The sequence below is a fragment of the Equus asinus genome, chromosome 13 (assembly GCF_041296235.1).
Source record: "Equus asinus isolate D_3611 breed Donkey chromosome 13, EquAss-T2T_v2, whole genome shotgun sequence".
Lineage (NCBI taxonomy): Eukaryota > Metazoa > Chordata > Mammalia > Perissodactyla > Equidae > Equus > Equus asinus.
In genome coordinates, this window is record NC_091802.1 from 1,051,930 (window position 1) to 1,065,543 (window position 13,614).

General features: G+C 60.8%; 1 protein-coding gene across 5 annotated transcripts in view; it reads right to left on the reverse strand.

Annotated features, from left to right (window-relative positions):
• KCNJ12 (potassium inwardly rectifying channel subfamily J member 12) overlaps nt 1-13,614 on the reverse strand; it is a 40,042-nt gene that overhangs the window by 11,882 nt on the left and 14,546 nt on the right. The window contains exon 1 of one of the 5 annotated variants that reach the window (XM_070482191.1): nt 1,660-1,683. The exons of the other annotated variants lie outside the window; for them this stretch is intronic. The gene's annotated coding sequence lies outside the window, so the exon portion shown is untranslated. Of the gene's footprint in view, nt 1-1,659; nt 1,684-13,614 lie in introns of those variants that run through there. 5 annotated transcript variants of the gene reach the window in all.

Here is a 13,614-nt window from a genome sequence, read left to right on the forward strand (position 1 = left end):
GTGTGCTGTGAGGACCAGGAGAGAATGTGGTGGGAAGGGGCTCTGTGAATTCCCAGAGGCAAGCCAACTTGAGATCCTCTTCTCACTTCCCCTACCTCCCAGCCACTGGGGCCATGAAGCCCCACCCTTTCACAGCCCAGGCTGGCTGTAATCCACTGTCACACTGGTTTTTCTGGCTGGGATCAAGGAAACTGTTAGTGAGTCACCCCCATATCATAAGCCTCCTGGGGTAGGCGACAGCAGTGGGTTTAGAGGCACACAGATGTGGGTTCAAGTCCCAGCTCTGCTTCTCACAAGCTGGGTGACCTTGGGTGAGTCACTTCCCCCCTCAGGGCCTCCGCTCACTCTGGCAGGGGATGGCCTGGTGGTACCTCTTCACCCTCCAGGCTCTCACCCCACAACTCCCAGTCCTCAATCTCCTGCTTCCTCGTCCCTCTTCACTCCCCGAGCAGCTCCCGCGAACCCTGCAACACCTCTCTCAGCCCTTCCACTCTCAAAACTGACAGGGAAATCGAGGCTCAGGGAGGCTCCCTCACAGACCCACACCACCCAGCTGGGAACCTCCACGGCCAGGACATCTCTGATCATCCGTCCTCCCCCTCGAGGGGGCCCACACTGTACCTGCCCAGCCTGCTCAGTTCCCAGTGTTGGCTGTTCCAACCTTCACAGCCCCACCTGCGGGGAGAGATGCTTCTCCCCAGTGGACAGACGGGGAAATTGAGGCTGAGAGAGGCTAAGCCACTTGCTCCAGGTCACCTGGAGCTGGAACTCTGAGCAGAGGCGGTGTCACAGGACAGTAGGGAGCAAAAGAAGGTTAGGGAGAAGGGGCAAGGCTAAGAGGGATGGGCAGCCTGCCCCTCAACTTCCTGTTGCTCACTTGGCCTGCCGGCGGCTCTCCCAACCTCACTCCTGACTCCCTGTTGCCTGGAAAGTGCTTGCTGCAGACCCACAGATCCAGTCGGATTTGTTCTCACCCCTGAGGGAGGCAAAATTAGCTCCATTCTACACAGGGGGAAACTGAGGCTCAGAGCAGTGACTTGCTCAAGGTCACAAAGCCACTGGGTGAGTGGCAGCTGGGAGACAAAAACCCAGGACTCTGGCTGCCCTGCCCGGTGCGCCCCTGCCACCCTGCAGTGGCCGCAGCAGTCCACGAGGTGAGCTCAGCCCTCTGAGTTCACTAGACACTGCCTTGGCTCACGGGCACAGTCCTGATGGGGCAGGTTAGGGCAGGCAGGGTTTGCACATGACAGAGGGGTGGCCCCAGCCCAGACGGGCTGGCCTGGCCCTCAGTCTGCCAGCAAGCAAGGGCAGGGCCTGGGCCAACAGGAGGCTCCCTGATCCTCGGGCAACCGGGGGCGGGAGAAGGGGGCACGGCAAGCACTTCCCGTCCTGAGGCCCTGCTTCCTGCTCCTGCTGGCCTCCCCACCGATGTGCCCCAGGAAATTCATGTGGTGAGGGAGGTAGCCCTGGGTGCCAGGCCTGGCTCAGCGGGACTCCGGGAGGCAGCAGCTGTCATGACCATCGTCCCTTTGCAGCCCTCCCTGGAGGGGCCAGCGAGCCCCTAGTCCCGCACTTGAGGGCTGGTCACCCCCTGGCTCACTGCAGGCCCTTCCCTGGGTCTTGGCCTCCTCATCTGCAAAATGGGTGGACCCCACCTACCTTAGGAGGCTGTGAAGAGGGTAAACCAAGGCCCTGTCCCCGTGTCTGGCACACAGCAGACCCGCGGTAGGTGCCAGGTACTCCCAGTGTCCTCAGAGGGGTTTTCCAGCTCGGACAACCAGCAAGGGCAGCTGAGAGCAGAAATGGGGATTCCCGACGGGATGGGAAGCTGGCGCATCCCGGACCCCCCCCCCCCCCAGGGCTGGTGTGGTGCTTTCCGCATGCACCCAACAAGCAGCGAGGCAGGGGAACCCTGGGCTCCGCCCCCAGGGGCCCAGCTACCCAGCTCCTCCATGTGGATGCCCCAGCCGGCAGGCGGTGTCAGTGAGTGCTGGCCACAGCAACCACAGGTGACCACGACCCTCAGGCCCCTCACACTCCTCGACCTGCAGACAGGGGTTGGGTGCACTGACCCCAAGGAGGGGTGGACATCTACCCTCTGAGCCCTGAGGTGAAGCCAGGGCAGGAGGTTCTGGCCCCCAGGGTGGATGACAGGTCACGCCAACCCGTAGGGAATGTTTCCAAGGGTATTTTTATCTTGAGAACATCCTTCTACAGGGGGTGGGGGCAGGAGGGAGACAGTGTGTCCTTGGCCCCAGGCCCCCGGGAGCAGCAGAGGACAGAGGTCCCTGGGTGCCCTGGGTCACAGTGGCCATCACAGACACAGGCCTATACCTGCACTTTGTTGCATCCCAGGAACACGTGGGACCTGGAGGGTCTTGGGGTTTTCCTGGGGCTCCCAGCTCTGCTCCAACTTGCTGTATGACTTGGGACACATATCTGTCCGTCTCTGGTCCTCCCTCATGAATCAACCTTTCCTGAGGGCCTATTCAATGCTGGGCTCAGCTCAGCACCAGGGACTTGGAGAGGGACCAGCAAGCACCTGCCCATGTGGGGTGCCCTGCTGGGCAGGGAAGACAGGAGGAAACCAGCCACTACCAGAGGCTGGATCCAGCCCTGGTCAGAGCCCTCAGAGCCTCACCCTGGCGGGGGCGGGGACCTGCATAGAGGGAGTAGCAGAGCACAGTGAGGGCAGCCTGGGCCTGACTGCAGCACAGCACAGCGAGAGGAACTGAGAGGCCGCAGATTGGGGTCTGCTCTGCACACACGGGGCCTTGGCACGGCCCTCCCCACCCCTGAGCCTCCCTGTGCCTGTCTGTAAACAAGGGGGCTGGTCCCGCCGGCCCCACAGTCCAGGATCCGAGGTATTCGGGGCTGAGGGCGTGTAGAAAGACAGGGGCGCAGCTCCTCAGCCTCAGGACAGGGGGCAAGGCGCACTGAGCACCTGCACACAGGTGCCGGGGCCAGGGCATTACAACAACAGGTGAAGAACCCGAGGCTCTGAGAGGCCCTGGATGTCACTGCCACAAGTTTGGACTTGGTCCCAAGGGTGACGGGGTGCTGAGGAAGCTCTGAAAGCATGAGTTCCAGAACAAAATGGCTCAGGTTCAAATCTTGCTTCTGTGCCTTCCTGTGTGACCCTGGGCAAGTCATGTAATCTCTCTGAGCCGGTTTTCTCACCTATAAGATGAGATTAATAATGGCATCTATCTCTTGGGGTCATGACTGGGTTTCAGCAAGTTAATCTATAGAGGTGACCCAGCTGGACATGTCCCGTCACCACAGCTCTGAGCCCCTAACTCACTCCGCAGAGGGTCAAAGGCCCAGGTGGGCCTCAGCCGGCAGCCCTCCATGCAGGAAGGAATGAGCAGATGGCCAGGGTGGGGAGGAGCCGCCGGGCCGGCCCGGGACGGGGCTGTCCGCTTCTACTACAAGCTTCAACTTACTTCCAGGCTCAGACAGTTCCTAAGCCCCAGCATGCGCACAGGAGGGCAAGGGCCTGCGAGAGAGTGACAGGAAACGGGCTGGATAAGGAGGACCAGGAGAGAAAAGGCTGGAAAGTTTGCCAACATAAAAATATTTATGATGCTGTTTATCAAAACCCGTCGTGAGCAAAACAACAGGTAAATGACAAATGTTCGTCATGAAAGGGATTAACGTACTTCACTTGTAATGAGTTCTTACAAATCAACAAGAGAAAAGGACACAGTAGGCGCGCGTGGAGGGCCAGGGCTGGGCTCCCCCTGAGGGCCGCGTGATCCTCAGCAAGCACAGCTCAGGAAGGTCCAGACTGCAGAGCCTCAGTGTGGGCTGCCTCTGCCTTCCAGAACTCGAGGCGTCCTTCAACAAAGGATGCCTCCTCCATGAAGCCTTCCAAGACTTCCCTGGGTCCCCTCCTGCTCCTTGCCAAGTCCCTGGTACCTGTTCCTTGGACCCCTGGAACCAAGCGCCCAGCTTCTGCTGGGTGCCTGGCATTGCATCAGAGAATGTTCTGGGTGGGATGGCCCAAGCATCTTTGACAGAGGAGGAAATAAGGCACAGAGAGGAGCACAGCCGTGTCCGAGGCCACCAGTGTATGAGCCACAGAGCTCAGCCTAGCACCCAGGTGTCCTGCCTCTTGTCCCTCTGTGCTCCAGCCCCCTGCTCCGAGGAGCCTCCCAGGCCCACTTTGCCCCCATCAGGGGAAAGGCCCTACCCTGGGCTTCATTGCTGTCAGGGCTGGGCCAGCCCCGGCTGCAGTCCCCATGCCTGGACACTCCGGGGAGGCCCAGGGATAGTTGTTTCTTCAGCTTCCCTTTTTCTTTTCCTTCTTGTTTTATAAATTTGTCTTTATTTGGGGAATAGAAAATTCACTGGGAGGGCCCGACAGGTTCTGAGGGCCACGGGGTCCACCTGGCATGGCGCAGGCTGAGCTCTGAGCTCAGGAGTCCAGGAAGCTGGGTGGGCTTTACAGAGAGCCCACTGCTCCAGCCGCGGACCCCTTATAGCCCAGGTCTGGGAGCCCCGAGGCCACAGGCCCTCGCTTGCTCCCGGAGTCGCGCTCAGCACTGTACTGCTCACTCACTCAGCAGCGTCTCCCAGCCTCTACTGTGTGCAGACACAGGGCTCGGGACCACAGTCCAGTGCAGCAAGACACACAAAAGCACACCGGGGAGGAGAAAACCCGGGCAGTTCTGGAGACAGGGCCGGCACTCTCCTGGAGGCCAGAGAAGACCTCTCTCAGGAGGTGGCATCTGACCTGAGATCTGCATAAGGAGAGAATGTGGGAACAGTGTTCCTGGAAGTGGAAACAGCAAGGAGAAAGGCCCTGAGGCTGGAATGCTAATCCACGTGTTCAAGAAACTGGAGGGAGCGCAGCGGGGCTGGAGATGAGTGTGCCAGGTAGAGGGGAGAGGAGAAGAGAGGAGAGGGGACATGGACAGCTTAGAAAGAGTTGGCTAAGGACACACAGTCAGGTGGGCAGATGGGAGCACCTGCCCCCCCTTCCTCATCTACCATTGGCAATAATAATCTGCATCCCAGAAATGGCGCTCACAGGAAACGCTTCTGCCTCCTCACCCGCTGCCTGCCAGGCCCTCTCCCCTCCACTCCACTCCAGGACCCCGCCTGTGCTTCCCAGTCCTGGGCCATACCATGCCGGGTGGCAACTGCCCATCCCTCCCAGACCCTCCCGTTGGGCCAGGGGCCCTGAGGCCAGGGCCTGGTCTGCCCGGAGCAGAGGGCCAGGTTCCGGAGGCTGTGGCGTGGGGGACTGGGCTTCCCCTATTAACTGCTCACACCAGTGCAGCCCTGCAGGGAGGGGGCGCAGCTGTCCTAACAGTCTCCTCCGAGCTCTGGACCAGCCCACAGGGCAGGGAATGTCAGCTTTTTGCCAGGCCAGCAGTGGGGCTCCAGGCCAACCCTCAGGGTATCAGCTGGTGGTGGGGGGGGGGGGGGGGGCCTCCTCCCACCCTTAACATCCTGCTAGGAGACAGTACAATGCCTGCCATGGGTGCCTCACCCAGAACAGCCAGGAGGATGGGCCTGGGGGTGTGAATGACCCTTCACTCCACCAGGGCTGGGAAACCGAAGCACAGGCCACAGTGGGGAGGACTGTATTGGTCCCCAGACCCCCATGGGGCTGCCCAAGGAGACTGGGAGCAGAACCAGGGAACCTGGGGGCGCACAGAGGGGCCTGGCAGGCTGTGTGGTCCCTGCCGCGATGCAGCGTGTCCCAGGAGGTCTTGTGTGGGGCCCAGGGATGGAATCCAGGGCTCTGTGAACTTGGCGGGGTTAACACCTGAACGTACCCTCTTTTCTCTCTGCAAAATGCACGGTTCCCTCTGCGCTGAAGGGAGGCAGCAAAGCCTCCAGCTGGGTGCTCAGTACACCCGGCACTGGCGCCTGGGTGAGGCCGGACAGCGAAGGTGCGATTAAGCAACCACACGCTAATTACGGCACCACACTGTGAAATGAGCCTTCCGTAAGCATTGCACTTTCCAGGTTTCCTTTGTACCTGGGTTCTCTCATGCATTCAGAAACGTTATCCTGACCAAGTGGACATCAAAGGCGTCCCCAGTCAGCCAGGTAGGGACCAGACAGCGCCAGGGGCCAGATGAGGCGCTCACACAGAGACAAGTGTACGAGGCATGAAGTTGGCAATGCCACAGCTCGTGCCTCACACACAGCAGGGTGCACACCGTGACACGTGCTACTTCAGCTCATGCTATAGTTCCTTTTGATGGAGGCAAGAGACTGAGGCTCAGAGAGGGTGAGCACCTTGCCCAGGGCCACACAGCAGGTCCACAGCAGAGCTGGGTGGGAATCCAAGGCTCCCAGAACTGTGGAACGAAGACTCAGAACTCGACCGTGCACCGTGGCCATGGTCTCTCCAGGTGGCTCAGGACCACCTCCTACTGGAAGCCTCCCCGGCTGGTGGCTCCCATCTGCCTCCCCTCACGGCTCACTGGCGCTGTGGGAGGCAGCAGCTGCCAAGAACCCAGGGCTGGTGGGGCAGCGGCCTGGTGTCTAGACTCTGTTCGGCCCCTGCTGTGCTGTGTGACCTTGAGCCACTGGCCCCCTCTGAGCCTGTGCGCAGGAGAATGAGGTAGATTTGGAGGCATTTGTTCTGGAGCAGGGGATGTGACCAGCAGGTCCCTGCCTCAACAGCAAGTGGGGTGGCCACTGAGAGCCCCAGGGCTAGCTTTCTCATGCCTGGAGCTTTTATTTAGCACCTGCGGTGTGCATCTTCAACAACCCTATGAGACAATGCATGGGTCTCTCCCTGCCCCAAGAGAAAAAAACAGGGTCAGAGAGAGAATCCAGCACCCAGAGCACCCGGCCAGTGCCCGGGGCTGCCCCTCCTCAGCTCTGCATCCTGGAGAGGTCGTGTGCACCTGGTGGCTGGGGCACGCGGCCAGAAGCTGGGAGAACAAAGCCAGCAGGGGAGGTGTTGGGGTGGGCCTGTGGATCCCCCTGGCCTGGTCCCGGCCCTGCCTCTACCTCTAAGGCAGGCCTGTTTCCAGATCCGTAGAAGGGACCTGACTCTGCTACACCTGGTGGGATCATGCAAAGGGCCCAGGTCAGGGTCCAGCAGACAACAGAGGCTCGTGTGTGCACACAGCCTTACACAGATACATGGCCTGGGGCACGGGTGCATTTTATTCCAGGAATATCAAGGTGTGTATGCACCAGACCCAATTTCTGTTTCCCCGGAAACAGTCAAGGATTTCGGAGCAGGTCATTTATTTGGGAGGTGACTCTGGGGACCAGGGAAGGATGGCAGCCAGCAATGGGTCACCACCATGGGCACGTGGGCTCCAGCCCACTGCTGCCTAGAATGCTCACCTCAGTTATCCTCCGGAGGGGCAAGGAAGCCCCTGGAGTTGCCCCTGGTGCTGTGGGAGGCAGGGGCTGTAGGAGCCTGGTGTCCAGACGCTGTCATCCACTGAGGACAGCAGGGCAGAGGCGAGACGGGTTAATCCCCACAGCTGCCCACTCAGATGCTCCGGCAGCCAGAGGAGGCGCTCTTGCAGAGGCCAGGGGGCAAGGATGAAGCTGGGAGCCCCCACCACTCACGCCTCACACACAGTGGTGCTTGTCTTCGTGGGCACTGCCTGTGCACGCCCCTGGGCCTTGGCAAGAGCAACTGGCACATGTGCAGTCTACTGCATGTGTGGTGTGCACACAGACATGGGCCTGTGTCCTCACAATGATAGATCTGTGCCTAGATTTGTGCCAGGGCCGGACACTCTGGGGTGGTCACTGCATATCTGCTCTTGCACACGTGTATGCATATGTTCAAACTTTGTGTATACACACGTGTGTACAAGGCACAGCACACACATTCACGTGTCCAGGCTATGTGCGTGTGCAGGCACCGTGGTCCCTTGCTCAACCCTGGCAGTGGCCATGGGGTGGCGGAGATGGTCTGGTCACCTTGGCAACGGGGCAGGAGCTGGCTAAGCTGGGACAGCCTTGGTTCAAAGGCAAAAAAAAACAAAAACCCCAAACCACTGAACACAAAGAGGCTGGGAAAAGCAACTGAGCCGGGCGGCGGGGAGGGGCGGGCTCAGCCCAGGCTCTGCGCACAGCTCCCCAGGGGCCAGGGACAGGTCTGAGGCCAGGATAAGGCCCAGCCAGGTGGCAGTCCCGTGTGGGACCCCTTTGAAGTGCTGGGGAGCCCACCCAGGGGGCAGCAAGCAGGGATGAGGTGGCCCCACCCAGTCCCACCGACTCCACAGGACAGAGGAGAGCTCACTTCCAGACTCACTGCGCCCCAGCAGGGGGCGCCCCAGACACCAAGCACTTTGCAAACCAGGGACGCTGGGCTGTGCCTGTGCAGAAGTGGCCCTCGCTGGACAATTAGCGCGCTAATTGCACTCGCTGCCCCGTGGCCAGTGCATTAGCCCCGACCGTTCGATGATTTATTCATGAGCTCCCTCCTCTCCCCACGCGCGTCAGCCTGCTGCCTGTGCTGGGGGAGGGGGGGGGGGCGGGCCAGCTCAGACGCTTCCTTGTCTTTCCTGGAGAAGACTGAGTGCTGTTTATATTTCATCAGAGTGCACAGGGCTCAAACCACCGGTGACTCGCTCTCCGAAGGCGACAGGGAGCTGACACCGCCCAGGCAGCATCTGGGAAGTGGGCTCTGCTCTCAGGCAAAAGGAGTCTGAGGTCTCTCCCCCTCTTCCAGGGTGGCCCTCGCTTGAGAGCCTGTGGCAGGACCACCACTCACACTTACAGGGGCTTCACCGTGACCGCCTCACTGTGTCCTGAGAAAGCCCACAGGACAGAGTCTACTAATATCCCCACCTGACAGATCAGGAAACTGAGGCTCAGAGAGAAGAAATGACTTACCCAAGGCCACACAGCCTGTCAGAGGCACAGCTGGACGCTAAGCCCGGGCAGGAAGCTCCAGAAGCTGTGCCTTCACTGTGCAGCATTTGGCCTGTGGAGGCCCAGAGCAGCCCTATGATGTGCACACTGTTATGATCCCTGTTTTACAGATGAGGAAACTAAGGCTCAGAGAGGTAAAGTGACTTGCCCAGGGTCACACAGCCAGGAATCGAAGCAGACAGGTGACCTTGACTGATAATGTGTTCCAATCCGTGCCTTGGGTGAGCCCCCGATGTGTCCAGGGAGCACCCCAGGGAGATGAAATGGCTCCATGCAGTCAGTCCCCACTGCTCCCTGAAGCCGAAGCCACGTGGGGTCCTTCACCTGTCAGGGTGGCCCTGCCTCAACGCCCAGTCCCACCTTCCAGACACTGAGGGGGGTCCAGCTTGGCTGACTCTAGGGGCTTCAAAGACCCAGCTGTCAGCACAGTGACAAGTGGGAAGGGCCCTGGGATGGCGGTGCTGGCCTCTCGTCATCACCCTCACAGAGAAGGGGCGCCTGGCCCGGCCACGTCAACACTGGACTGGGGAATTCTGGGACCCTACCCACCCGCTGGGCACCCCCCACCGCTGGCTTCTTCTGAGACCTGGGAATGGAGCTGGCTAGAGTGGCAGGCTGGCCCGCTAGGCCTTAGCACCCGGTTGCCCCTCTCTGAGTCTCGACGTCCCTGCCTGTCGGCTGGGGACATCATGGCTCCCCCAGAGCAGTGGTGGACAGAAGGAGCCCAGGGGCAGCACTGAGCTCCGGCCTCAGCACGCACTAGAGAGCCGACCAGCCTCTCGCCCACTGCCGACTCCAAGGCCTGGGCAGCGGCACCTCTGAGCGACCCCCAGGCCCCTTGTTTGCCGGACGGGGACTCAGAGATGGCTGGTGGTGCCTGGGCCACACAGGAGGGCAGGCACCAGCCAAGAGCAGCCCCGCCACTCACCCTGGCACAGCTGAAGCGGAAACACCATTCCCTGCTCCCGGGTCGGTCCATGGGGTCCTTCCAGAGCACCGCCCCGTTCAGACACGGCGAGACCTGGGGCAGGTCACTTCACCCTTCTGGGCCTCAGTTTCCCCATCTGTGACATGGGGCAGCAAGCTGTGGTTCCTGTGCGGGTTCGCCAGCTCACGTGGAGCTCGGGGCCGCGCCCGGCAGACACGCTCGCTCCCGGGAGGCACAGCAGCAGGGGTGCTTCCGCGCAGGGCTGGGCTCCCGCACCGACCACTGTGGGTGTCTGCGCCCTCTGTCCAGGCCAGCCAGCCCCAGGGGTCCTCAGGTACTGCCAGGTGCCCCTTTCCCACAGCCCCCGCGGGGCCTGGAAAAAGTTGCTCTTTCCAGGAAAATGAACCCACGTTTCTTAGGGTTCACCTCTGGGCACACTGGACCCCCGGCAGCCCCTCCACACCTGTGCCCAGGATGTTCCCCTGCAAGGCACCCAGCTCCTGGCTGACCCCTGGCTTGTCCTTGAGGGCCCCAACCCTCTGCGGCCCCTGGGTTTCTCTCTGTCACAGCCCGGACCCCACTAGGCTCCCCCAGTCCTGGCCTCGAGTGCTGAGCTGCTAGTCCTGACTCATCTCTGGAATCCCCCAGCACAGGGCCAGGCATAGGCTCGGCTCCCTGTCTGTGTGCAGAACCACCACACATCAGGCTGGGACCCACTACTCGGCCTGGGTTCTCACTTAAGCCTCACAAGAGTCCTACAAGGTAGATATAATTTTACAGAGGAGGAAACTGAGACACAGGGAGGTGGCCTTTGAACATTGGAGACTTCATGTGGGCTGCAGCCTGGACCCTGACCCCCCTGTCTGCTGGAGCCAGTGGGGTGGCAGGAGAGGCCAGCCCTAGTGACCAGTAGCACCCTGCAGTAAGGATGGTCCCCTCAACCCTCAGGGACGCCCCCTAACCCTGAGCTTGGAGAAGCCACGTTCTGCTGGCCATGGCCCACATGAGGGGTCCTCAGTGCTCACTGTGGGGCCAGAAGGCAGAGGAATGGGGCGTGGGAGCTGGCCTCAGGTTCACGGACTGAATTGTGCAGTCCAGGCCTCTGCGGTCTCATCCGTAACATGGGTCCTGGGGTCTAAGTGAGACAAGCCCGGTGCCCAGGGCAGAGCTGGCATCAGCAATCGGTTGTGGAAGGAAAGGGTGGAGGGGCCCTCATGGCTCAGGGTCCGCCAGCCTCCCTTTGCTCAGGCCTCCACCCTGTGCAGGCAGGGGTCTGAGATCGCCAGGAGGCATTAAAGGGCCGGTCAGCAGACAGGGTTGGCCCCATGAGCAAGAGAGAAAAGGCACCCAAGAGCCGGCATCAAGGCAAGAGCTGCACGGGCCGCGTGGGGCGGGGTGAGCAGCTGGCGAGTGGCCCTGACTGGGCCCCCAGCGGGCTTCTGAGGGCTGCCCCTCCCGCCGGAGCCGGACCCCTAGACGGGGGCCCAGAGGAGAAGCTGAGGCCTCAGAAAGTCCCTAAACCACTCTGAGCTTCACATCCTCACCCGCACACGGCTGACGAGCGCGCCACACCTCCCAGGCCTGTCTCGCAAAGGCACTGTGTCAACACCCAGACAACTAAGCAGCGGCACAGGCTCCCGGGAAACGCCCCTTCCCGAGACCCAGGCGCCTGCAGTCGCCCTCCAGTCAGGGAGCAGGGGGCGACAGGTGAGCAAGATGCAGGGAGCGGTGGCAGTGAAGGCACGAGGGACAACAAAAGACACAGAGACTTAGAATCCAGCCCTGCCTGGCAGCAGCCTCAGCTGCCCCTGGAGAGAGGTGGCCGGAGCGCCTGAGGCTCAACGCACAGAGCAGGGGAGTGGGACCCAAAGCCACATCCTCACTCCCCCCCAATGCCCTCCCCCACCAACACCTGCGGGTCACAGTCGTTTCACGGGCCACAGCGCACACGCCCCTCACACCTGCTTACAAACTCAGACACAAACCCTCCACACAGTCAGGGCCCCTGCATGGCCACAGCACACACAGACCCACAGTGACTGTGTCTCAATCGCCCACACCCGCCTCCAGACCTCCTCATCTCCACAGTCCACAGCAGTGTACACTGCCCCAAAACTTACCCATCACCATGAGCCACACCCGTCTACACCGCCTGCCATTCAGACAGCCTGGCCCCATCTACATGGCTGGTCTCAGGCCCCACCCTCTGAACCCGCTTGCCTGGGCTCTGCTGCCTGAGGATGCCGGGTTGTGAGGAGAGGCAAATAGAGAGGAGGGTGGAGTCCATGAAACCCCACACTCCCACCGCACCAGCACCCGCAGGCCTGGGGAGCCAGGTGGCTTGGACCCTCTCCAAATCCAGTCGCCAGGAGCAGGCCTGATGGGGGGCTCCTGCCGGCTCCTCAGCGCTGACAGGCTGATTAGGGGTGGCCATCAGCCGGGCCTGCGCCTCCTGCCTCGAGCAGCTGCAGCCGGGGCGGGGGTCACAGAGGGAGGGGGCCACTGTTGGGAGGAAGTGTCTGTCCCCTGCCTGCCCTTCCATCCCCAGTGCAGCGGGCAGACCCACGCTTTTCTGGGGAGCACCTCCCCACAGGACCGGGCGCTGCTGGACACATACATGTGTGTCCACGACCCCAAGTGACCCCATGCTGAGCACCTGCTATGTGCTGGGTCTGCGGGACCCTGGACGCACGGTTCCACTGGGACCCCCACAGGCAGCTTATTACGCCCATTGTACACCAGGGACCCTGAGGCTCAGAAGAGACGAGAGGGGAGCCACTTCCAGAAGCCCCCGCGCTGGCCGCGCACCTGGCGCTCTGCACAAACCACCTTGGCTCATGGCGACTGATTTCCAGGAGGCACAAGAAGGAGATCTTACCCCATGTGCAGCCTGAGAGACCAGCCAGCTCTTCGCAGCACTCGGAGGACCACAGCACCCACCAGGGGGTGGGGAAGCAGTGTTTGCTGTCCTAAGGAAGAAATAGCAATACCAGATGCCGCGCGGACCCGGGCCCTACACACGGCCCCTCCCTGCTCACGCTGTTCTATTCTCCTTGCTGTTCCTTGAATCCAGCGAGCACTGTCCACCTCTGGCCTCTCCCCGGCCCTCTCCCCTCAGACGGCCTCCTGGCTGCTCCCTGACGCCACGCAGGCCTCTGCTCAGACGTCCCCCTTTCCTCTCACACACCCCATGGTCACTTGTCCATGAGACTGAGGAATCTACCCTCAGTCTTCACTGACATGTGAGGGCAGGAATTCCTTTTTCATTTTTGTTTTTTTCCAAGACTATTTTTTAGAGCGGTTTGAGGCTTACAATAAAACTGAGAGGAAGGCACAGAGATTCCCCGTACACCCCCCACCCCACGATCACAGCCTCCTCCACCGTCAACATCCCCCACCAGACTGGGACGCTTGTTACAGTCAACGAGCCTACATCGACACGTCACGACCACCCAAAGTCCACAGTTGACATTAGGGCTCACTCTCGGTGTTGTACGTTCTGTGGGTTCAGATGAACATATAATGACATGTGTCCACTACTGCAGCATCATACAGAGTAGTCTCACTGCCCTAAAAGTTCTCTGTGCTCTGCCCGTTCACCCTTCCCCCCTACCCCAACCCCTGCAACCCCTGACCTTTTCACTGTCTCCACAGCCCTGCCTTTTCCAGAATGTCATATGGTTGGAGTCATACAGTGCTGTACCTTAGTCAGACTGGCTCCTTTCACTTAGTAATGTTCATTTAAGATTCCTCCATGTCTTCTCATAGCTTGATAGCTCATTTCTTTTTGGTGCTGAATAACATTCCATCGA